General features: G+C 40.8%; 1 protein-coding gene across 2 annotated transcripts in view; it reads left to right on the forward strand.

Moving 5' to 3' along the window:
- Positions 1 to 23,821, forward strand: part of LOC134843621 (kinesin heavy chain-like) — a 405,881-nt gene that overhangs the window by 264,189 nt on the left and 117,871 nt on the right. The window lies entirely within an intron of this gene.

The raw sequence follows: 23,821 nt of genomic DNA on the forward strand, positions 1-23,821 counted from the left end.
ATGCATTCTCGTCAGCCCAGGTTTGGGCTTGGAGGGCATAGGCATCTCACCTGGTTGGTAAGTCCTAGAACTTCCCAATCCAGGCTCATTCGCCAAGTCACTCCCTGAGAGAGCCCCGTTTCTCCACCTCATCACTCTCATGTTCGGGCGGTCTAGTACTACCCTTTCTCCATATGCTGCCATCAACAGGACTTCCGCGGGGCGGCCCCCACGGTTGTCATGCCCCAAGATGTTGATCAGGGCGGTCAGCAACATGACTACCTCTGGGTCCTCCAGAGCGAAGTCTCGATCGATCAGCCGACGATAGATCGCATCTATCATCGGTCCTACATATGCCTCTGCCAGGTCCATCAATTCATCCATGTTGAAATTGTCCATACTGTTCTTCAGATTTGATTTGATTCGATTCGATTCCAAGGTTTTGACTCAAGTGAGTAATTAAATGATCGATCAGGATCTAGAAAAGAAGACACAAATATCACACTTGTCAGTCTCACCTCAACATATATCGTTGAAATTTGCTTAAAAACAGTCCAGATAAAAAGATATTAATCCTAAAATTTATTAAAATCAATCGGTCTCTAAAATTTTAGAATTCGACCTAAGATTGGACAGTCCAAACTTTGGATCTATTCCTCAGATCGTCATTCAGTTGTTCATGGTCACTAACCCCTTCTTACCCACGATCTTAATAACATAACACATAACATAACATAGCACACATATCACACATTACACACAACTTAGTCTTTAGCCTAACACCCTCTCGCACGTCACTCAGCCTATACTTAAGTAATATTTCTTATGTAAATATACTTGTATATTAGTATCAGAGAATATCACGTGTACAAGCGCGTACAATTCCCGAGGATGCAGTCGTCCTCTGTTTGGATCGTACACTGGAAGCGAGAGTTCCTTCACGTCCATTTCCACGAGGAAGTCCCTCAGCCTCGTCAAGGACAAGGCTAGGTTCTCTGGGTCCACGTGCTGCTTCTCCGTCGCCCTCGTCACCAAGAAGCATAGGTATTTTCCCGGTATCTGTGACGCCGCCGGAGGTAAGGCTGCTACGCCCCCTACTCCTGGTCGTTGCTTCCACAGGAACTCTATGTTTTTATATTCTCTCTTAAAATCTGCCGCCAACGCTGTCCTAAAACTCATGTTTGCCGTGATTGCTATCGCACATGTTCTATTTGTGAGTATAAAATCACTGTCTGTTAGTATTATGTTACTTGAATATTCATTTGGTAAGTTAAAATATGACTCAACTACCCACCTATGTCAGGTTTCTTAGGTTCTTCGCCTGTCTCTGCTTCTAAGTCTCCTGTTTCTCTTGCTACTCTTAATTTTTTTATTATCAATTTTTCAGTGTGGTTAAGTCCTACCCCCACTCCCCGGACAAAAATATCCATCGACGTCCCCGTCGATCGCATACCGGGTATCAAGTCAAGGTTAGAAGCTGGAATGAGTAGTTGTCCTTCCTGGGCAACCCAGGAAGGATCATCTCGTTCGGTCTTGATGTATTTCATGCTTTCACGATCTACGTCTTGAATCGTGACGCTGGTCTCCTCAGGATCTGAGGTCATTTCGTTCAGCCACTCTAAGACACGCAGGTTCGTCAAGTCTTGTTCATATGACTGCTGTTGCTCGTCGTCGAATTCTACCTCGGGTTTCGACCGGTCGTCGACCCACTCATAGTCGTGATCATCGACTATGTCAATGTCTTGTGACACAGTTATTTCTTTTAGACCCACTACTTCTTCCACTATCTTCTTCAGATCCATCCTATCCACTACAAAGTCGTCACCGTAAGGATTGTATTTCTTTCTTGGTCTCGTCCCGTCCTTCTGACGAGTCTGTATCGTGAAAGGAAGATCCGGTTCCAAGTTCTTGGGAACTTCTGTCTGTTCGGGATCCTGCCAATCTTCCTCTGCGTAGGGTAAGGTTTCATCGTCCGCTTCGATCTCCTCGTTCGGATCCAGGTCCAGCGGTGTATCCGTACCTTCCTCTACGACTTCGTTTCCATCGTTCTTCTCCCTGGTGCCCTTTTCATTGACCTCACAAGCAGGATCCATCATTAGATAATCCCCTTCTTCCATGTCTGCAGGTATACACCAGTCTTCTGTCGATGGATTGTGTGGCTTGATGTTCTCGTAGTGGGCGGCTCGGCCAGTACTCAGTCTATAAAAGCGTCCCTCCTGGTGCACCTCTGTAATCATGAAGGGTCCCCTCCATTTTTTAGGAGCTTTTTCGTCCCTTTCGGTGGTATAACGTTCTGAAATACCCATACGTAGTCTCCCACCGAGTAAGCCTTTGCACCAGCTGCTTTCTTGTCAAATCTTTTCCTCTGCCTTGCCTGTGCTTGCTGAGTATTTCGTCTACACAAATCGTTCAACTCCTGTTGGCGTCTGATCACATCCCTCACGTAGACCTGTGGGGACGTTTTTCTTCCCTCATACTCTGGGTAGAAGAAGGTTAAGGGTAAAGACTTTTCGTGTCCAGTTAGCATCATGTGTGGACTGACTCCGGTGGTGGAGTGTTACGTGCTGTTATATGCTCACATCACCTGTGGAAGGTATCTGTCCCAATCGGTCATGTACCTGGAACAATATACTCTCAGCATCGACACTAACGTCCTATTCTGTCTTTCCACTAAGCCATTCGTCTGAGGGTGGTATGTCGTGGAATGAGCCTGAGCGACCTGTGAGCGTCTCATAAGCTCTTTCGTAAGCTCTCCTACGAAAGCTGTTCCATTATCCGATTGAAACGTCATCGGACAACCATGTCTTGCTATCCACGTATTGATCAGGTGGTCGCATGTCTCTTCCGCCGAGGCAGTTATGCAGGGCACGGCCTCTGCATACTTCGTAAAATGATCTATCATGACCAGCACCTGATTATAACCATTGTCTGTCATGCATATCTTTTGGTGATCTATCTGCACCACCTCGTTGAATTCAGACGACTCGATCGATTGTAAAGGAAATCGCAACTTCCTTGGATCCTTGACCTGTTGGCATGACAGACATGCTGTTACCCACTTCTCGCATGCTTTTTTCATCCCAGGCCACTCAAAGCGCTTCAGGATCCTCTGATATACTTTGTCGATCCCCTGATGGCCCATCTGATCATGTGACCTGAATAATAGCTCTGTCTGATAGAGTTGCGGTAACACTATCGCATTATACTTGTATAGGACTCTGTCTTCCTCCCTTCTTTTGCAAGCCACAATCCCGTCCTTGTTCAAATATAACCTCCCTTCCTTCTGTATGAAGTACTGTCTCAGGATGCGATAACTATCTTCCTCGAGGTCCCCTTTATCCGGAGAACCATTCTCGATCCACCTTTTCAGGTTGCTTGTCATGCGATCATTTCTTTGCGCCCTTAGAAGATCCGAGAGTCTGTATCTCGACTTTAAGTACGTCTTCATGACCCTCATCTGACTATTTAGCTCGTTGGGCTGGTGTGTGTCTTCTTCCATCTTAACGCACCAAATCTTCGCCAACGGCTGTGTTTCTTGTTTAAACGGCTGAAGATCAGTCCTGACTACCTCTTTCTGCGGCAACAGACTTATCGAACGTTTCGATACCGCTATTGTCTCCAAGTCATCCGCTGCGTTGTCAAAGACTCTTTCGCTTGGTATAAGGTAGCGATCGCTGTCAGGATCCTGGTACACCTCTCTGTCCAGATCCCTTGCCCGAGTTTCCACTAGTAGTGTGTGTATCGCTAGTTCTGACAGTTCTGATCCCGAGTTCGAGTTCCTGTCTGAATAGGTGTCCATCCCTGAGTTTCGGGAATCGTCATCCGTCGAAGAGGTTGTGCTGGAGACTGCACGCTCCTCCAGATCATATCTGTGCCTTCTTTGCATCCATCTGAACTCCCCGGACAAAACCTTGTTCTCTAGGTCCTGTTTCTCATCAGGAAATTTCTCGTCTATCTCAGATTCCCCGGACAAACTTTCTATTCCCGGGTGTTGATCTTGTGATCGCTGGTTTTTCTCATCATTCGTCTCCCCGGACAAATAGTCTTGCAGCAGGTTTTGTTCTGCCTTTTCACCTTCCTTCTCCTGGTCCACAAAGGTGACGGTTTTCCTTCGCGTACTGCTCCCTTGTTCTTTCTGTTTGTAAGAAGTACTGGTTAAAATCTCGTGGGGTATTGAGGATACTAGTTGCTGAACTATTGTCCTACAATCCCTCTCGTTCTCTTCGTGCTGTCGTCTGGACGGCATGATCTTCACCTTCTCACTGACTGTTAGCAATGCCACTGCTGCTGTCCACTCGGGGTCATCTCTGGTCACTTCTCTTTCTAACAATCCACCCAGCATCCGCATCACTTGCGGTGTGACTTGCACCGTTCTATCCAATAATGAGAGGCTGTTTATGTTCATGCGAGAGAGTTCTTGCTGGACCAGATTCGAGCGCAGCAACAAATCTAAGGGGACCGGGTCCTCCCTGGATAGGATCTGTATCTCGGCTGCTTTCTCTACAGGTAACTCAGGCTGCCCTGGAATTGGATGTCCAGACTTATCCAACCATCTCGTTAGGGGAAGCGCTTCATAAGTTTCTTTGTCCAGAAACGAGAATCCCTCCTTTATTTCCGCCTGATTGGCCTGCTTCTGCTCCAACTTTTCATAGAACTCAGTTTTCTTGCTGAGGCTGTCAGCATTTTGGTGTTTATCACGCATCCTATGTTCGATTATCATATGGTAGCCATCCAATCTTACTATCCATCTACCAATATAACTCTGATCCATCGAGTAGGTCTTCAACCAAGATAACGCTCTGTTGTCCAAGCGTAACTTGAAGGGAGCGCTCCCCAAGTAAGCACGGTATTTTTCCACGAAGGTGACTACTGCAAACATTTCTGCTTTTGGTGCGCCATATTTCATCTCTGTGTCACTCAAGACCTTGCTGCCGTATGCAATGGGACGGATAACTGTTCTTCCGTTCCATTCTTGCTCTTGATGCAATATTCCTGAGATGGCCACTACCGATGCGTCTGTGTCAAGAACATACATGCCCTTTTCTGTAGGCATGTCTAGCACTGGCGCTTCGCACAGTTCCCGCTTTATGTTCTCGAAAGCAACCTGTGCCTCATCGTTCCACTCGAACTTTTTCCCCTTGTTGCGCATCAGCTTCTGCATCGGGTACACCTTGTCCGCATATCCTTTAATGAACTCCCGGTCATAATTGGCAAACCCTAGGAAGCTCATTAGCTGTGTGTCCGTTCTCGGAGCCTTCCATGTCAACACAGCCTCTACTGCTTCCGGATCTGGCCTCACACCATGCCTGTCTACCATTCTTCCCAGGTACTTGATCGAATCCCTAAGGATTTCACATTTCGATGGTTTGCACTTCAATCCTGCTCTTTTCATGCATCCAAAGACCTCATCGAGCCTATCAATGTGGTCTTCCAGGGTCGGTGTCGCTATGACTACGTCATCCACGTAACACATCACGAGATTCCCGTACTTCTTGGTCACTCTCGTCAAAACCTGAGCCATCAGTCTTTGAAAAGTGGCCGTTGCATTGCACAAGCCGAAGGGCATCCTCTTCCACTGGTACAATCCCAATTCGCACGCGAATCCGGTTTTCTCTCTGTCCTTCTTCCGCAGAGGGACCTGCCAGAAGGCAGAACCTAAGACCAATGTGGTGAAGAACTTGGCATCACCAAGCTTAGATAGGCTCTCGTCTATTCGCGGTATCGGGTACGCATCTTTTATCGTTACCGCGTTCAAGTAACGAAAGTCGCAACAAAATCTAAGCTGCCCCTTTCTTTTTCGCCATTACTACCCCGCAAGCCCATGGCGTTTTCGAGGGTTCTATCATGTCGTATTCAAGCAACATTTCTATTTCCGCTCGACACGTTTCCGATTTGTGTGGCGTCATTCGCCTTGCGCCTTCCCTATGGGGAACGGCGCCCTCTTCTAGTTCGATTTCGTGTTCGACGAAATTACAGCAACCGATATCCGCCTTGTGTTATGAAAATACATCTGCGTTCCGATTTAGGAGGTCCCGCAATTTTTCGAAATCTACCTCACCAATTTTCCCTTTTAAATGTTCTATCTCTGGCAAAACCGGTTTGTCAGATTCTAGTTCATATGACGAGGGGCGTTCCGGAAAATTCGAGCAGCTTGATAAGCCGTCGTCCGTTTCGGATTTCATTGAAAACAATATATGAATAGATTTTAATTCATTAATCCTCTTTAAAATTTTATCTTTATTGGCATGATAAGGACAGTCTTTCACACTATGTTTCTTCAAGTTTTGTGTCTCCTCATAGTCAATCCTCATCGGCAAAGCGTAGCCAAGCTTCTTTCCACGCTGGATTGAAACCGTGGTGTCCAGTGTGTTCAACAACACACTGACACACAGTCCGTTTCGCGTTACCGAGAAGCTCCGGCCTAAAATCACCGAACTCTGACTATTTGGATTCGGTACTAAGCAAACCTGTTTACTATCACTTAATGAATTCAAATTTCTCATTCTAAAAATTGCCACCACATCTTGTCCTGGCTGTAGTTTTACCTTTCTATCTAAAAAAATTGGTACCTTGTTTTCGTCTGTTATTATCCTATTAATTGGTCTCTTAACATACTTCCGGTCCGGGTTTCTAATCCGTATCAGACCGTTGTTCAAGTCAATCATCACGTCAAAATTCCTGACAAAATCTCTGCCCAAGATGAATTGGTCGGCGTCGTCCAAATTCTCTACCACCAGGAAGCTCATCCAAAGATCCCGTCCTCCCATGTGGAGGACCGTTATTGGTGTTCTTCCGGCTACGTAAATAGCTCCTCGATTGGCGGCGGCCAGTCGGAGATTCGTTGGAATTAGATCTTCCCGCGTGAAGCCCATTCTTTCCCAAGTTTTTATCGGCATCACACTCACTACCGCTCCTGTGTCCAGAAGCCCTGTGACTCCGATTTTTGTTCCGTTGGTGTCGAGCATATGTGCGGTCACATCTGCTTCATACCCAATGTGTACTGGGTCTTGTTCCATCATGGCGTCATGGCCTATCCTGCGGATTTGAATTCCTCCTCACCCAAATAGATCTGCCCCATTTGGTCATCATCTGTTGTTACATAAGTCCTGGTGTAGATACTGATTCCATCCACGTTCAGCATCACTTGATACGGCCCATAGACCTCTAGGTAGCGTCCATGAAGTTTCTTCATGCGAGGGCCACCCGTCGTTAGTAGTGCTCGCACAGCTCTCGACTCGGTGCGTGGCTCCACCTGCCTCAGATAATCTGCATATGTGTCCAAATGCATCAAAGTGAACTCGGATGGTTCACTCAGATTTCTGATCACCTGGTGTCCAGCCACTGAGATTATCGACTGTATCTTGTTTCCTTGCGGCACCATGCCGAACCTCTGACCGGAGATCACATTAAGTTTCATGCTCAAACTGCTTGGTGCTTTAGTTTCTTCGAACTCCGTTGCTTCGAAGGTATTCAGTTGCTCCTGAAGTTTCTCATTCTCCAGTTCAAGTTTCACTTTTTGTTCGATCTCTTTCGTCACCAGTTCCTGCTGCACTCTATTTAGAGCGTCCCTCGCGGCTGCCCTATAATCGATCTTGAAGTCATCAGCCGCAGTTGCTGGTTCCGGTTCACGTGTCTCCTCTGTTACCGCTTGCATTTTCTTTGCCGCGAGCTCTTGAGGTTTATCCTTCCTGCGTGCCTCCGCTTCACTCAAAAGGCGAGCCTTGCTGGCTTTCACTCCTGACAAAGCTTCTTCATGTCTTGGATGCTTGATGTCTGCCACGGCATCCCAGAATTGCGGACAATCTGATTTAAAATGACCTTCCAAGTTGCAAAAGAAACACCTCGGGCCGAATTTCGCAATTACTCCTCTCATGAAATCCTCATGGTCCAATTCTGTCGCATCTTCGTCCTCGAGGCTAAAGCCTATTGCTTTCATGCCTTGTTTGTAAGTTGGGCATGCTGACACATGATGGTCCGTTGAGCTGCAATTGGCACAAGAGCGTCTCTTGCCCATATCATCCCTCGGTTTGTACCAATTGTTCCCTCGGTTTGCTGGTCCGTTGTTAAAATTGCCATAATTGTTCTTGTAGTATCCAGATCTCGAAGGAGGTTTCAACAAAAGATACTCTTTTGACTTGAGCCTCAACTCCTCTGGTGTTGGCGCATTGGTTGATAGTGGTGCGTAATGCGTTGCTAGCATCGTTCGAAGTTCATCATTCTTCACACCATCGATGAATTTTGAGGCTACGGCCAGGTTCATCCTTCGGTTTGACTCATCCGGTTGGCTGCGTCTTCTCAGCATTTCCAAGTCATCGAGAAACTTGTCTATCGTTCCATCTTCTCGTTGCCTCCGTTTCTCGAAGCGCATCATCGCTTGGTGCCCCTGCACCCCTGATCCGAAATGGTTCAACAAGATTTCGAAGATTTTCTCAGCTGTGTCACGCTGATATTGCTTCTTGGCCATGACACAGTTCAGGGCTGTCCCTTCCAAGTTGCTGGTGAGCGCACTGCATTCCTGTCTCTCCGACAAGTCCTCTTCCTCGAAATGCAGCTTCATTACCTCTATCCAGGTATCAATACAGCCATCAGATTCATCTTTATAGCATCTTGGTTTCTTAAAGACTCTTCTGGACTTCTCACTGCGTTCATTGGTTCTGGATAACTTTGTAAGGAATGTCTCCAAAGACCTGTTTAGGGGTTCAAATGCTGTGGCCATTGCCGTAGCATCCCTTGAGTGTCCCGCTTGAGTGTCCTCACACCTCGTCAAAGGCTCTGTATGCGGTGCATCCCTGCAATCCGAATCGCCGTGAGTGTTTCCCGCTTGGCCCACATGACTCCTCCCCGGGCTCGCATGCCCCCTGTTACCGGAATCACTTCTCCCAGTCGCATGTGTGCCTCGCGTTGGTCGTTCATTAGAGGTCTGTCTGTTCCCCGTTGAACTTGCTCTACTGTTCGGGCCCCATGTTCCATTACCCCTTGTGGCATAGCCTGATGAACTGCCCCTGCCTCTAGTGGATCCATACGTCTTCCTCTTTTGATGTTCATTGAAGTTCACCCTCGGCTCCCTGCTGGGACCTCCCGAGTTCGGTTCTCCTTCTTTTGGTCCACTCTTGCTGCTTAGTAGCCCGTCCAACCTATCCATGATAGCCTGAGTTCGCCTCTCCATCATCGCGTCTATCTTTGTGTCAAGAGTCCCAAGAGACTGCTCTTGCAGCACTCTTAACTTCTCCATGTCGTCTCTTAAGCGTAACTCTCGCTGTTCCGCTTCTCTTGTCATTCGCGACAAGTTCTTCGCCACATGCTCGTCTGTTCTTTCTTTCAAGCGTTTTTCGCTCCTGCCAACTTTTTGTCTATTGCGGTTTATTTCTTCCCGCAGACTTTCTCTTTCAATGTGAACTGCCCTTTCTAGTTCACTCATTCTTATGGACATCTGTTCATTTTGTTCTCCTAAACTGTCCACTATGTTGTTTAAGGCTTCTTCTAGTGCTGCCCCGTTTTCCACGAGGGGCGTCACTAGTGGCGGTGTAACCCTGTCGGTCCCAGGTAGCTTCGTGCTTAGCCCTCTGTTTCTACTCTCTCCAGTTTGCGGCTCTGAATTTGTCATAATCGCGAAGCCTCTCGACTGGCCCGGTGTGTTTGCCTCTTTGCTTATCGTTGTCACCACCTCAAATTTGTCCAATGGTTCCAGTCTCTCTTCCGACATATGCCTCATTCTCCTGGGTCGAACTATTGAGGCTGACTTGAGACCCAAAGTCCACTTCCTCCTCCTCCTGGGATTCACCTTCATTTCCTGCGCCCCCTCCCATGGTGAATGGAAAGATGTTTCCTAAGGTGTTCCTCATTCTTTCTGAGAACGATGATGACGTTGTTTGTTTCTCAGTTCCGTCTGCCATCATAGTGTTGTCTGTTGGAGATCTTCTAGTTGCCGCTATTTCAGTTGAGATGTCGGACAGTTCCGACATCTCCTCTCGATCCAATATCCCGGTGGAACTGGCAAAATCATGGCCTTGTTCTACCGGAGTAGATTCACTCGCCAGCCTTCTGCCTCTCCCTTCCAGTCCATGTACTTTCTGGTTGTCGTTCATGGCATGGTCCGTATTGACCTCAATTTCTAACAGTTCTTTTCGCTCTTCTGAGGTTTTCTGACTCCTTGTTTCAACCATTCTGCCTGAAACCGTCTCCCCTTTGTCGGTCCGGGCTCGTTTGATCCAATCCACAAAAGGATTGGTCATCGTTTTTCTTTGCTTCTCAGGTATGAATTTCCTAGAGCTATTACCTCGTTTAGGTATCCTTGACTTGTCTAGACTCATTCTCTATCTGTCACTTCTTAATGCCTATACACTTAATTCGATTGCTAGTGACCTTATTTTTTGATTACCAATAATAATGACACAACACAATAAATTTCACAAAATTCTTTTAAATAGTGACCACGAATCCCTGCATGTTATCAGAGTACAGTTTGTATAAAATTTATTCACACTAACCGATTATCGGTCGTAAGATTTGAAAACTAGCACAATATGATGTTATCAGTCAATTTAAAAGATAGTGTACTCACTACCCAATCAAGCACAGTTTATGTAGATTTAAAATCAAGAACAAAAATCTATAGATATAATGACAGAATATGAATATCTCTATATAAAAAACCTATGTGTAATGTACTTTTAGTCGGTCGCAGTACAATAGTCGAACTTGTCTTTTAAAGAAAAAGCTTTCCCTTAATCGGCTCGATTAAGGTTTTGCTGTGCCTTTAGCCTTCCCTTTTCGTCTAGAATAGCCTAAAGTTACTTTATTCAACCGCTATTACCTTTTGGTAGGGGTATAAGGGCTTTTCTAAAAGAAGTTTATAAAACGTGAAGGGTGTACCCTTCCAAATTGAGGAATTTGCTAAAAACAATCTCAAAAAAAATTTTCACGTTTACTTTTCCAAAAAACTTTTGTCCCTATCAGTAAGCCCAGCTAATTTCTGATCTATTGGTACCAAGATCAACTGGATATGCCCAGTAGTTCCAAAGCTATTAGCCAAAACGTCTTTTTTCTAAAGTCAAGAAATTTCTCTCTTATAGGTTCCGCCTAACTTTTTCCTCAAATCTGGTCCTTTTGACCGAAAAATTATTGATCCGAGCTCAGAAGGCCTATACTCTTCTAGTTCAATGCAAAAGACCCGATCTAAAACGCTTTAGTTGAAAAAATTTGCGAAAAACTATGCTACCTGTACCCCTCCGGATTGATGAATCCACCAAATCAAACACGTTAAGTTCGATTTCTCTGCAACCCGGAAGGCTTTCGGGTAGCGGGTTTTAAAACTTGTAGATTCACTAGTCGACGTTGTCCGAACAACTATTTTTACTGTTGTAACTCAAAAATTTCAAAAACATTTCTGAATTTATAATGTTTCGTTTTCTCAAAAACCACGAAATTTCGGTTTTCAGTACCCAAAATAGTTCCAACCACTTCTGAACTAAACTTAACCGGTTCTATCTATTATGGTAGTGCAGTTACGATGTAACACACTACTTTGGCGCTTTTTCCGTTTCAAAAAGTATCGATATCTCAAAGATCGCTATTTTGACCCTAAAAACCGGTCTGCTTTCTGTGTTTTTCACTGAAAAACGGTATAAGAGTATTAATATAGGCTATATTAGTAATAATATTAGTAATACTATACCCCTCCGGGTTTGTTTAATATCCGAATTAAGGTGCTTAACTCGGGTATTCGCAGTTCGGTGAAGGGTCACTACAGTGCAGCACTGTCGAGCCCCCCACAGATTACTATCTTACTTTTTGTACCAAAAGGGATACAAAACTTGTTAACGATCCCCAACAGTCGATTGTTGTTGTCGTTGAGCCCCTTCTTGTTGCTCCCTGTACTGCTTGCCGGATCAGGCTTCTCCCAAGACCCTTCCGAATTGAGCGCAAATCAGCTGACCCTTCCGGATTGAGCGCAATTTATCATTAACGTGCTTAAATGCTCAAATAACCCTACAAAAAAAGCCTCACAAACGGGCTACAAAACTGATCGTAACGATCCTGACTGATATAAATGCCTGTAGCAACAATATATCTATCAAAAACAAACGGGGGGGTCGGATCACAAATTGTCTGGGGGGATGATTTCTACTGATTTTTTACTTTTTTTTTTTTTAACTGTTTTTGGTTTTTTCGGTTATTTTTTTATGTTTTTTGTTTTTCTTTGGTACTATACTACTTTTTGTTTGATTTTATATATATCTTTAAGTGTTTTTGATCACGGACCATTCAGGAAATGACGGGACCGCGAATCCCCCCACCCTTCCTGGTACGTGAATTTTTGGTCTTAACTAGGTTAAAAAGCTATTCACGGTAATCCGGAAGGCTTCCGCGTTCCGGAAGGCTTAGGCCTATTAAGGGCGTTAATGTGAGCATCCGCTCGGTGCTGTGTGCTCGTTAACGGTTCTGCCGGTCATGATGTTAAAAAAGAATAACACCCAGGAGCGCCATAAAAACATGTATGTAACATTCGCCCGGAAGATACATATCGACGGAAAATAAAACTAAGTCCTAAGACGACTGGCTAACGTCTAAACAGAGCTTTACATGCTTTTCACCGTCTCTACCAAGCCAGTACTTTCGGTGGTCTTTTCTAACATCGGGTCGACAAAAAAATTTACTGCTTTCGGCTTCGGTCAAAACACTCAAATTAACTGAATTACATGCAGAAATAGTGAGCTCATGGCTGGGTCTCAGTATCCCCAGACCACGAGGTCACTCCTAAAAACAGGGCTACTACTACTTATTGAATTATTATTGTTTTTATTCAGTAGATAAAAATCATCATCTCCATCGAAGATGGATCAACCCTTTCCCCCAACTCCTAGCTTCTCATCCTTATCAAAGTGAATCCAGTTGTTAATTAAATTCAATTCAGGACATGACAGGAAGCTAAAAGTTCATATAAAGTAATAAAAGTTTCAGTCCCGAAACCCTTCCGGATTCTTGAATCCACTGAATCAAGCACGTTAAACTTGACTTCTCCGTAACCCGGAAGGCTGTCTTCCACCCTTCACCGTTGTTCGCAACGGCCTTGCAACTATTGTAGCGACACGATAGTTGCAACTCAGAACGTTCTCTGTTAACTCCGTGATTCGTTGTCGTTTTTCAATCACAATTTTCGTTCTTCTCGCAATCGCAACTAATGTTGTTCTGTTTCTTTTTAGCTCTTCCTTCAAAATGGCAGTTTCTGACGTTTCTCAGAAATGTTACGTCATCACTTCGAAAATTTAAAATTTCAAAATACTAGAATATCTTGGCCTTCACTAATCATCCGAATAACGTCGTTAATCCTTCAAAATCACTAACTCGGAAGGTCCACTGCTAAAAATTCGAAATCTGCAGAGATTGCATTTTTTCCATTCTGGTCGAATGTCACATTGATTACGAATTTGGGGACTGTTTGGAAGTTGCTGAGACCTTCTTGGTGACCACATCCCCAGCGAGTTTGATTGAAGAAGTCACGGAGCGAGTGAAACTGTCACCAGCGAAGGATGAGGCCTTAGGGAATCTGAATATAACGACAACTCTGACCACATGTGGAAAATTTCAACAAAATATTAACCTGCTGGCGGATATATAGAAAGTAGGAGATGAAAAATTTAAAAATCAGCCAGATTGCACCTTGTGCCTTCCTAGACAAAGGTGCGAAAGGATATTATCTGAACAACATCATTCGCGACAAATATATGCAGAAGAAGTTTTTAGTTACTAGCTTCCTCGAATATGCCGATGAACGGGCAATGTTGTAAATTTATTTCGAGAAAGGAAGGTGAACTGGTAGCCATACCAAAAACGAGGACTGGTAGCCATGCCAAAAACGAGGACTCGTTTGCAACTCAGAATCTTCTGGAGTCTAGGTGGATAAACTAGGGATCAGTTTGGCTCTGATGAATTAAAAAGATCCGAGAACTAGGAAATGTTCTTGATGATGGCTCTAACAAGGATGATGATATGTGAAAATGTTAGCGTAGCAAGAGCAAAAATGATAAACGCTCTCTAATTCTTAAGTCTCATGTTAAAACAGATATCAACGACAGCTCTGACCACATGTGCAAAATTTTAGGAGGAAGGTCATGAGCTTGAGCAAACATTACTATTGCAGGCACTAATGGACATTCAACAAAGCAAGCTGTTATGAGTAAACATGAAAAAAATATATAATAACTACGACCTTTGAGGAAAACAGACAAAGTATCAAGTATCTTAAATAACAAACTCTGGCTCCCGAAAAAACTGATAGGACTACTAACGAAAACTAGTGATTACTGTGGAACAAGAGAAATTTTTTTAGTTTTAGTCCAGATTTGTCCGAACAGCGTACAATCCATTAATGAACAAATGCAAGGCAATAGTGTGGTGCTATCGGGGTACACTCGATGGCTGCAAATCTAGCGTGGTAGTATGAGTGCTCAAATACGTATGGTTTTCGAGATATGGCGTTTTTTTTTTATTATTTTTTCTTTTTTTTTTCAAAAACTTAGATATAAAAAACTAACCGAACTTGAATTTCTCATTCCTAAAGTGGTGTGCTATCGGGGTACAATCAAGGGCTCTAAATCTAGCGTTCAAGTATGACTGCTCAAATCCTTATAGTTTTCGAGATAAGGTGTTTTTTTTTAAAAATTTTTCTTTTTTTCTTTCAAAAAGCTTAGATATAAAAAAACTAACGAAACTTGATCTTTTCAACCCTATAGTGGGGTGCTATCAGGGTACCCTCAAAGGCTGCAAATCTAGAGTCCAATCATGACTGCTCAAATCTGTTTGGTTTTCGAGATATGGCGTTTTTATGATTTTTTTGTTTTTTTTTCAAAAAAATTAGATATAAAAAACTAACCGAATTTGATTTTCTCAACCCTATAGTGGAGTCCTATCGGGGTACACCTTGAGCTGCAAATTTAGCGTCCAAGTATGACTGCTCGTCCAAGAATGAGTTCCAATCCTTTTATTTTTCGAGAATTATGGTTTTTCAGTTTTCCGACGAATGGTTTTTTAGCACCGGAGGTGCGATTGACGCGCAAGTTTTGGTTTAAAAAGAACCTTAAGTTGATTTTTTGTCGTTTAATTTGTAACTTCAAAAGCGTTGTTGGACGCCCCCGTCTATTGTTACGGTTGCATTCCTTTCGTTTTTGATATAAGCATTTTTCACGTAACTGTTTGTAGCACCGGTGGTGCGTTACACGCTAGTTGTTTTAAATGAAAGCATCATCATATCAACCATCAAGGTTTTTCGCAGGCTTTAAACGTCAGCCTTCGGACATTAATTCAAAAACCATTCGTGTCATACATTGTACTTACCCCTACAAGCGTTAGCCCAGGATCAAAGTTGACACTATAAGGCTGGAAATTTAACGAATACGAACGTAATAATCCTGTCCTTTATTGTTGTACTGGTATCTTTTATCGTATGAGTTTACCGTTTTTAGAACTTCATGTTATATGCTCAGCTTATTCGGCGCATGACAACAATAGCGCTAAGTAAAAATGTTCGTTTCACCTCATCATTATGGCACAGTGGACTGATCACCTCAAACCTTGTTTGCAGCTCAACTTCGGAAATTCAAAATCGGACTACGAAAACAGTCGCAAAACTTCACCCAAGATGTCCGGCATGCAAATTAGTTTTTAAAAACGGAATTTGGCAAATTGATTGTACAGTTCATGGGCGTCACAAGCAACGAATTAAGTACCCTAAACGATATTATCCTTATCGAATTTAGTTTCCCGAAATTTTTTGTTTCCTACTGACAAAGCCGTGTTAGAACGTTTAATGGCGCAAATCAAAGAAATTATTTACTATTTTGTTTAATAAATATATTGAGTCAAAAGAGGTTGGAGCTGATTGCAGTATTAGCTGATAGAAACAGACTAGTTATTCGAATCAAGAAAATGTTTTTCCTCCACCGGATCAGAATTGCTATTGGTTTTATTATAGCTTCGTGGCTATGAAACACCCATAAACAGATCTAGTTTTCAAAGCAAAGTTTTGGTACGGTAATTTTGGAAAATACATTGGCGAAAAAATTCATACATTGGCGAAAATACATTGGCAAAGTGCCTGGATTGTTAGGAGCCCGGATTTTATGTAAATAAACCCTACATTAGCGCTTATAACTTCTGAACTTGGCTCTTTCTCACCGCTGTTCGATAGCTTAAGTTCATTCTGTGAGCCTCGCATATGAAACATGGAAGTTTTATTGTTGATCTTCTTTGAAAAAATTGTTGCGTCGTTATTTTAAAGAGTTTGCAGAATCAGAAAGATGCATTACGACTTGAATGTACAAAATGCTCATAAGTGAACTTCTGAAAAGTTAACTTGGAGTTTTTAACCGTCGTGCGCAGTAGTTTTTAAAAAACCGTGCGTAGCAATAATATAGTAATAATCTTAATAATAATAAAAATAATAATACGAATTTATGCATGGCAAGGGGAGCTCTTCCGTTTACCAAAAGTCAGTTTGAGCTTGGTTCATTTGTTAACAGTTTTAACAGAAAGCCAAGAACGTGTGTTTGCAAGTATCGTTATTGGAATAATGTTCTGTGAACGTTTTTTTTTTCATTTTCCGTAGAATCCTTTTTTTTCAATCCTTGAGGATTGAAGAAGTGCAACTTTCTCGGATATTGCGTTCGCTCTCATGCATGTTCTATACCAGGGTTTCGTCATCTGTGATTCTCGAGTTTTTGTGGTGTGGAACTTAATTTCCCACTTGTATGAATACAGATGCTACAGTAGTTAATGAAGTCCATACCGCATCCGTCAGATATTATATTGGACAGCATTAGGAGATCTTAGAGAACGTGAAAATATTGATAGGAAGGATTGGTACATGAAGAAGAGCTTCCTTATAATTCATGCCTGGTGACAACCATTTTACAAATTTCTTGTCTACGCTTGCGATAAGCAAGACTTATCAAACTGGAATATAGACTTTTTTCTAGTTAACAACTGGCTCAACAGAATCACTTGAATCATTTCCTTTGGCAAAAGAAAGGCAAACTCCACTATCGAATTTCACATTTCACAGCGGAATAAAAATTTCACACAATGATCCAGTTTCTCAAATTGGGCTAGGTTTATCAAAAAAGTACTAATTATAATTGGTTCTAGAAATTCGAAGAGGTTTAAGGCCGTCTATTTTTTGAGATTCAAAAAACCTTTCTTTTTTTTGCGTTCCTTTCTTTTCTCTAACTGTCAGTTGGCTATGTTCATTATAGTTGCAAGTGTTGTTCGTTGTGTTTTTAGGGGAATTGATAATTTGTTTACAAAATCGATTTTTTTTCGGCTCAATTAGTGTCTGGTAAAAAATTGTCTGCTTTGTTTCCTCTACGTTAGTTTTACTCTGATACTAGTTTAATTTTCAAATGCTTTACTTGGCATGTTTGCCGTGAATGAAATTTTATCGAGACATACGAAAATTTTACTAGACCTAGTTTTTAACATTTTTAGTTTTTCATATTTCTAATGTTTTTTTTTTAATGTTTATGTTGAATCGTAAGTGATGCGAAGTTCCGCTTTGCCTCTGTGTTAAGTTTTCGAGATTTCTTGTTTTCGTTTTTGTTAATATATGGACATCCAATTCGGGCTTTCTTCTACTAAAAGACCCAGATCTTTCAGCTCTTTCTTTCTTTCTAAAATATATTGAATGGTCTTTTCTTCTCAATAATGACAGGTACTAACTTTTTTGGCATTAAATATCAGAAGAGTTAGCGCAATCCAAGCTTCGAGATTTTTAAAATCATGTTGCAGGTGCTCTATGGGGTTGTTGAGACCTGAGAATCATACTTTGATCATCTGCGAAAAGGAAAGATTTCGAAAAAAGACTCTGATCAGATGAGTGGGTCTGTGGGTGTCCACTTGCACTTTTTAGTGATCCTTATGAATTGGTGCTTTTGTTACTAACTTCCACTTCAATGGAAAAGTTTTCAGTCTCTATATTTTGAAAAAGTTATATTGCGAGCTAGTTCGAGACTTGAGTGTATAATTGAAAAACTATCAGTGGCAGACCGCCAGGGTCTTTCGACCTAGTGATATCAAGGGCTTTTAGGCAGTTTTCACGTTCTTGTTCACGTTCTTGTTCTTGTTTTCACGTTCTTGTTCTTGTTATAGTCAGCAGGTCTTTGAAACTTCTGGTATCCACTTTTATTACCGCTTACAACGGAAGCGAAAGAAGCGTTGAAACAAGTTATCTTTTTAAATTTGTTTTTAGCTGTGATACCGTTCCAGGTAAAAGTGGAATCGACCTTTTCTGATCTTAAATTCTTAAGGTATGTAAAGATTGGGAGCGAGCTGCTACTAGAGAAAGTTTTGCTTTCATACATCGCTTGACCATTCGCTGACATTTCATTGCAGAGATTCCCAAATTTCCCATCTTCACTTGATGGTTGAATAAAAACATGCTGCTTGTCATCCAAACTCGGGAGGTCCAAAGCAAATTTTGTCTTCGTATTTAAAATAACACTGGATGTGCTCATTTTTTTTAATCGCCTGAAAAGAAGCGCCCCAGCATTCGTCTAAGCGATCAGTTTTATTTCGTCTTCCCGGTCTAGTTGGCTTCGCAGTCACAGGTTCGATCAGAGGAACATGTCGCGAAAAAGTCCACTACCCTGCCGAAATGCATTTGAAATTCATTTATAAGAACGAGTAACAGTTATCTGCCCTACACTCGCGACTGATCTTTTATTTAATTTGAAAAACTGCTGAGGTTCTGTGTTTTTGAAAATTTACAAGTTCAAACTTCGTCAGTGAAACATAATTTAAAAAATATCAAGCAGATAAATGGTTTCTGTATGATTGAAAATTGTTCTGTTGTTGTAATATACCTCTGAACGGGTTCGGATTACCTTATATCGGCTTTGACAACTTAGGTTGCGAAGTCTCATGGGCGATTGCTCTAATGCTTTTGCTTTTTACAGGAATGATGGGTCTTACATTTATTGTTTTTTAAAAAAATTCTAGCTTGAATTTTTTGATTTGTTTCAATTACGGCCTAATGAGAGTCGACCTAAATTTTTCGCCTCATTTTAAACTCGTTCATCGATTCTCAATACTCTAAAAGCTCTTTACGAACATCATCTGAGCCAAAGATATGAATTTTTAGTAGATAAACTGTTTCAACAATTTTTTTTCAGCTTCAATTTTCAAATATATGAGTTCCTTCTTTATTTTCTTTCAACATCCGTAATGCAGTGTTTTTAATTAATCGCAAGTGTCCGCTTCGCCTCTGTGTAAAAATGTAATTTTTTTTGTGTTCCCGCATCGTCTCAAAAGAAATTTCCGCAATTAAAAGCATTAATAAAACGCAATTCACTTGAGCCTATGATCAAAAGCAAGTAAAAAAAACTTATTGAAGAAGTTGATTCTTTTTGCATGACAGCACGAAATCTCCTTGAAGAAGTTGATTCATATCAGAATTTGAGAACTTTTGCTTTTCCTGATTCGGAATCTCTCGATGGTAGGACCCAACGATTCAGAAGCAATGCATCCTTGCCTCAACATGAGCTGATTGACTCTGGAGTTCCACAGGGTGTTCAGTTCTTGGACCTCTTTTTTACATAAATGATCAACCTTCAATGGTGCAATCCTCAGTTTGCAGATGACCTCAAATTGATAAATGGAGAAAGATTTTTAGAACTAGTAAAAGATCTGAAAAGTTAGCTTATATAGAGCAATCAAAACTGTTTACTCTTTATTTTATTATATGTTCAGTCATTGAGTTGATCACTAGTCACTCCGAAATATGCAACCTTGATTTTAAGACGAAAAAACTAAAGACTCACTAAACAGTGGAAAACTTAGGATTTATCAAAGAATTGTTTACTGGGTCCGAACTTTTCAAACTTTGCCTGCTCAATCGGAGCACATCAGCCTCAACTAGCATTTCACCAAAACTTATTTGTATAGGGCAATTTTTAACTCAATTCTCTCTTATGCATCATAATGGTGGGAGCTGTAGCGAATTTTCAATCGGAAAGTTATCTTTTTGATCAATGAGAGTCGCCTGTACAAGCTATCGTTGATTTCTTAGAGTTTGTTGCCAACTCAACTAATGCGTGGTATGTAGTCATTATGCTTTGTCATCCGAAAAGAAAGAGCTCACCCAAGAAAAGAGGTACAAGAAAAACGAGATGAGCTCCAACGTAACAACTTCTGGCGCGGCACTGGTTTCAGAAATAACTGCATCGGAATTAGAAATTTTTCGTCCAAAATCATTAAAAAAACAGTTAAGCCTAACGCTGAGTTTTTTTTTGCAATATACTGGACAGAAAATAATCCATTCACTTGGACTTTTATCTGTTCGTACTTTTACTGTCATGCTATTCCGATTTTACAAAATTTGGGATTGTGTCCCAGTGGCGTATCCACCGAGTCTTAATAATAATAAATGATAAACAAATCATTTTGTTGATGTAATAATCTTCATTGCTTTGTTATTCTTCTTTCTGTTGATTTCGTTTTGTTTTATAATGTTTCGCAACGCTACCAGCAAATAGGTTTCATGCGTTTATGTTCGAGAGGTATCGGCTAATCTAACAATGAGGACGCTTGGGGCAAATCCATTCTTCTGGGTTCTACCTAATCGATCGCAACTACTTAACGTGTGATTGAAAGAATATAATTGGTTGTTTTTATTCCATGTTTTACAGCTCGGTTACTTCTCCGAATGATTTGCGTTTTTTCCATCAAGGTTTACATCTTTACGCGTGCAATCGCAAGTCTTGGCAAATCCGTACACAATGAGATTTTCTTTTCAGGTTGTTCTTGTTCATAAAGCTGCATTGTTCGAATCACACCGAGACCTGTTTTTTTTCTGGTAAAGCTTTTCGAGAAACGTGAAATTTTGCATTACAAAAATCTTCGTCGGACTTGTTTGTTTGTCAAATTCTGATCGACAGAACAATTTTCCCTCAATTTCAACGTTTTTTCACTAAAATCGAAAATGTTTTTAATGTATTCAGGCGTTGTGTAAGTAATTGCGTTCCAAAAAGCTGAATTTGGTTTTGATTTTTTCGAAATAATCTGTTATTTATTATTTATATTTTTTGAAGTTATGTTTTGCATTTTGTCTTTGTCCTCTGCTTCTATTCAGAAGAAAGCAATAAATTGCGAGCGCCTTTAAAAAATGTTTGAATTTTTTCCACTGTTCAACAGGGTTTGATTTTTCTCAAGACCGCCTCCGTTGTAAATTTGCTCAATTCTAAAAACTTGTTATTCCAAATTTTGGTTAATAAAAAATTATGTCAGAAAAAAGATTTGAGACAAGTCGGAATATAGACTGTGATCAAAGCCATTTGTGCCTGTCTTACTTTTCACTGTTTGATATGTTTTCGTCTCGAATGTTCTTTTCGAGGTGTTTCTATATCGTTAGAAGCTAATGGCTCATGGTTTTCTTGGCTTAATGAAATTTCGAGCTGGCAAATTGGTTCTTCTGGTTTTATATCTTATCAGTCGGATTAAGTTAGATCATGATTGAAAGATTATCTTTGGTTGTTTTTCCAAAATTATGAATCTGCTTGGGTTGTTATGAATGATTCGTATCTTTATTCTTCTACGTTTACATAATTGCATTTGCGATTGGCGAGTATTATACTTATTTTTTCAGGTTAACATCTAGTTCATTTCTCGGGCTTACATCTTGTTCATAAAATCAAAATCAAGGCAGTAATCCGCATATGTGGCGTAGAAGTTACGCTCATTACTGAGAAAAGAAGACTCTGTGGTTCAAATATGTACGCAATCAATACAATAGTTTATTTAGTATAGCAAAATATCGATATACATCATTTTAAATAGTATTCAAATTTGTTATAGTGAATGCCCCACAAGGACATTAGGGCGACACAATTTGCTTTTGATAAAATACCCTAGGAAAACCGATAGAAATATAGCAGGGAAAAAATTCCAAATAAAACTTGCAAGTGTAAAAAATACAGTTGCCTCAAGGTTTCGTTATCTTTGAAGAAATTCTCTTTCAAGCGTTTTAAGTATAGATCGCGTTGATCAACTTGCGTTTTCAATCATTTATCAGGCAGTAGCTCATTCTTTGCCAGGAAATTGTACATTTTAATGAGTAAAAATACCTAAAGATTTCTTTCTAGTTTCAGTGCATACTACTGGCAGATTCATAAGTCTTTTTTTTATCGAGTTCTCGCTTCTTTTCGATGGAATCAAAATCAAGTAGTATACAAACAGATATTCCAAGATATTGTATAACCATCTCTGTAAAAATTCGGTCAAGAAAGAGTTCTAAAACAGTATCAATGTTGTATTCCTGAAAATACGATTTTGTTCGATCAAACTTTCGTTTAGAAAAAAATATTTCCTTAAATTCGTTTTGCATTAAATGAATTCTGCTTAGAGACATCTAAGACGAAGGTCCTGAATCAGAATTTCTTAGCTTATAACGTATTTAGCGTAATCATTATAGAAAAACGTTAGAGATATAATATCTTTTAAAACAAATGTCTCGCTCGATAGACTACACCATTGAACTTTGCCAACTTGATCAAATTGATTCACGAAAGTCAGTTTTTTATCAATGAAACTCCAAAATATTTAAAATAACTGCATTCGTGAATTTTTTGCGATGCCATGTTAAGCTCTATCGGTGGACCCGATTTGCCAAAACTCATATAGAGGCAATTGGAAGTAGCTTCTGGAAGTTTGCACCATTCATCTGCGCATTTTTTATCGAACCTGAAAATTGAACTCACTGCAACTTGTTTTGTAGTTGCTACAATAGCTGTATCATCCGCAAAAAGAGTAGCTTGCGAATAATTCAATTGAACAGGAAGTTCGTTAATATATCACAAGAAAAGCAATGATCCCAATACTGACCCCTGCGGAACACCCAACTCCCCTTTAGAAAATGGCTAGAGTGTATTATCTATTTTGTCGTTTTTCGGTCTTTTGAAAAGTTGGAAATACGTCGCTGTTTTGTATCTGATTCTTATACGCTTTATACTGTCACATTTTTGTGTATCGCATGTGCTTCGAAGTTCTGCTTCGCCTCTGAATTGAATAAATATATGTACATGTTTGTCACCTATATGTCCTCAGACAGATGTCTCACAATCTATCAGAAAGAAACCACCATACCCGTGGATGATTTTTTTTCTGGATATTTAAGGTAGAAAAATTGAAACATACTTATAATTGTTGCTTTGTAATATATCGAATATTGATCACCATGGTTCAAATGCTAATAAACTTTGAAGCAAAAACTAATGGATACACTTTTTATAAAGCTCATAATCCTTATAGAGATGTTAAAAGGAAATAATCATTGTGCCACCTTGAGTCAAATTTTGGGGTTAAAAGATAAATGATACACTAAAATTGTAATGATGGGTCTTCGCATGACATTCGTTCCATTCAACTAATTCTTATCGTCATTTTGATTACTGTTTTTGAGCGCGAATTTATGAACGCGGTTCAATCGTTCTCATTGCGGCATTAATTTCAAAATTGCTTCCAATGTTTAGGATTGTTTTTTGCCAAAATACTTGCGATTTGTTTTGTTTTTCCTTCCGACAGAATATCACAGTACCCAAAATTTTTCTGAAAAATTTTGTATTTGAGTTTAGGGAACGCTCCTAAATAGGGGAATAAGTTCTCCTCTGACTAACTTGTTAATTAGGGGGTTGGAAGCAACTATGTCGCTGGGCTTTGTTTCCCGTCCAACTCAAATGTTGGTATGTTATGGCAGCCCTATTTCATCGTGACTCGGATTTCAATTTTTGTTTTTAAAAAAGGTCATTTTCAATTTAAATTAACAAAATTGATGGGAGGCTGATATTGCCACTAGAAT

Source organism: Symsagittifera roscoffensis, chromosome 4 (assembly GCF_963678635.1).
Source record: "Symsagittifera roscoffensis chromosome 4, txSymRosc1.1, whole genome shotgun sequence".
NCBI lineage: Eukaryota > Metazoa > Xenacoelomorpha > Acoela > Convolutidae > Symsagittifera > Symsagittifera roscoffensis.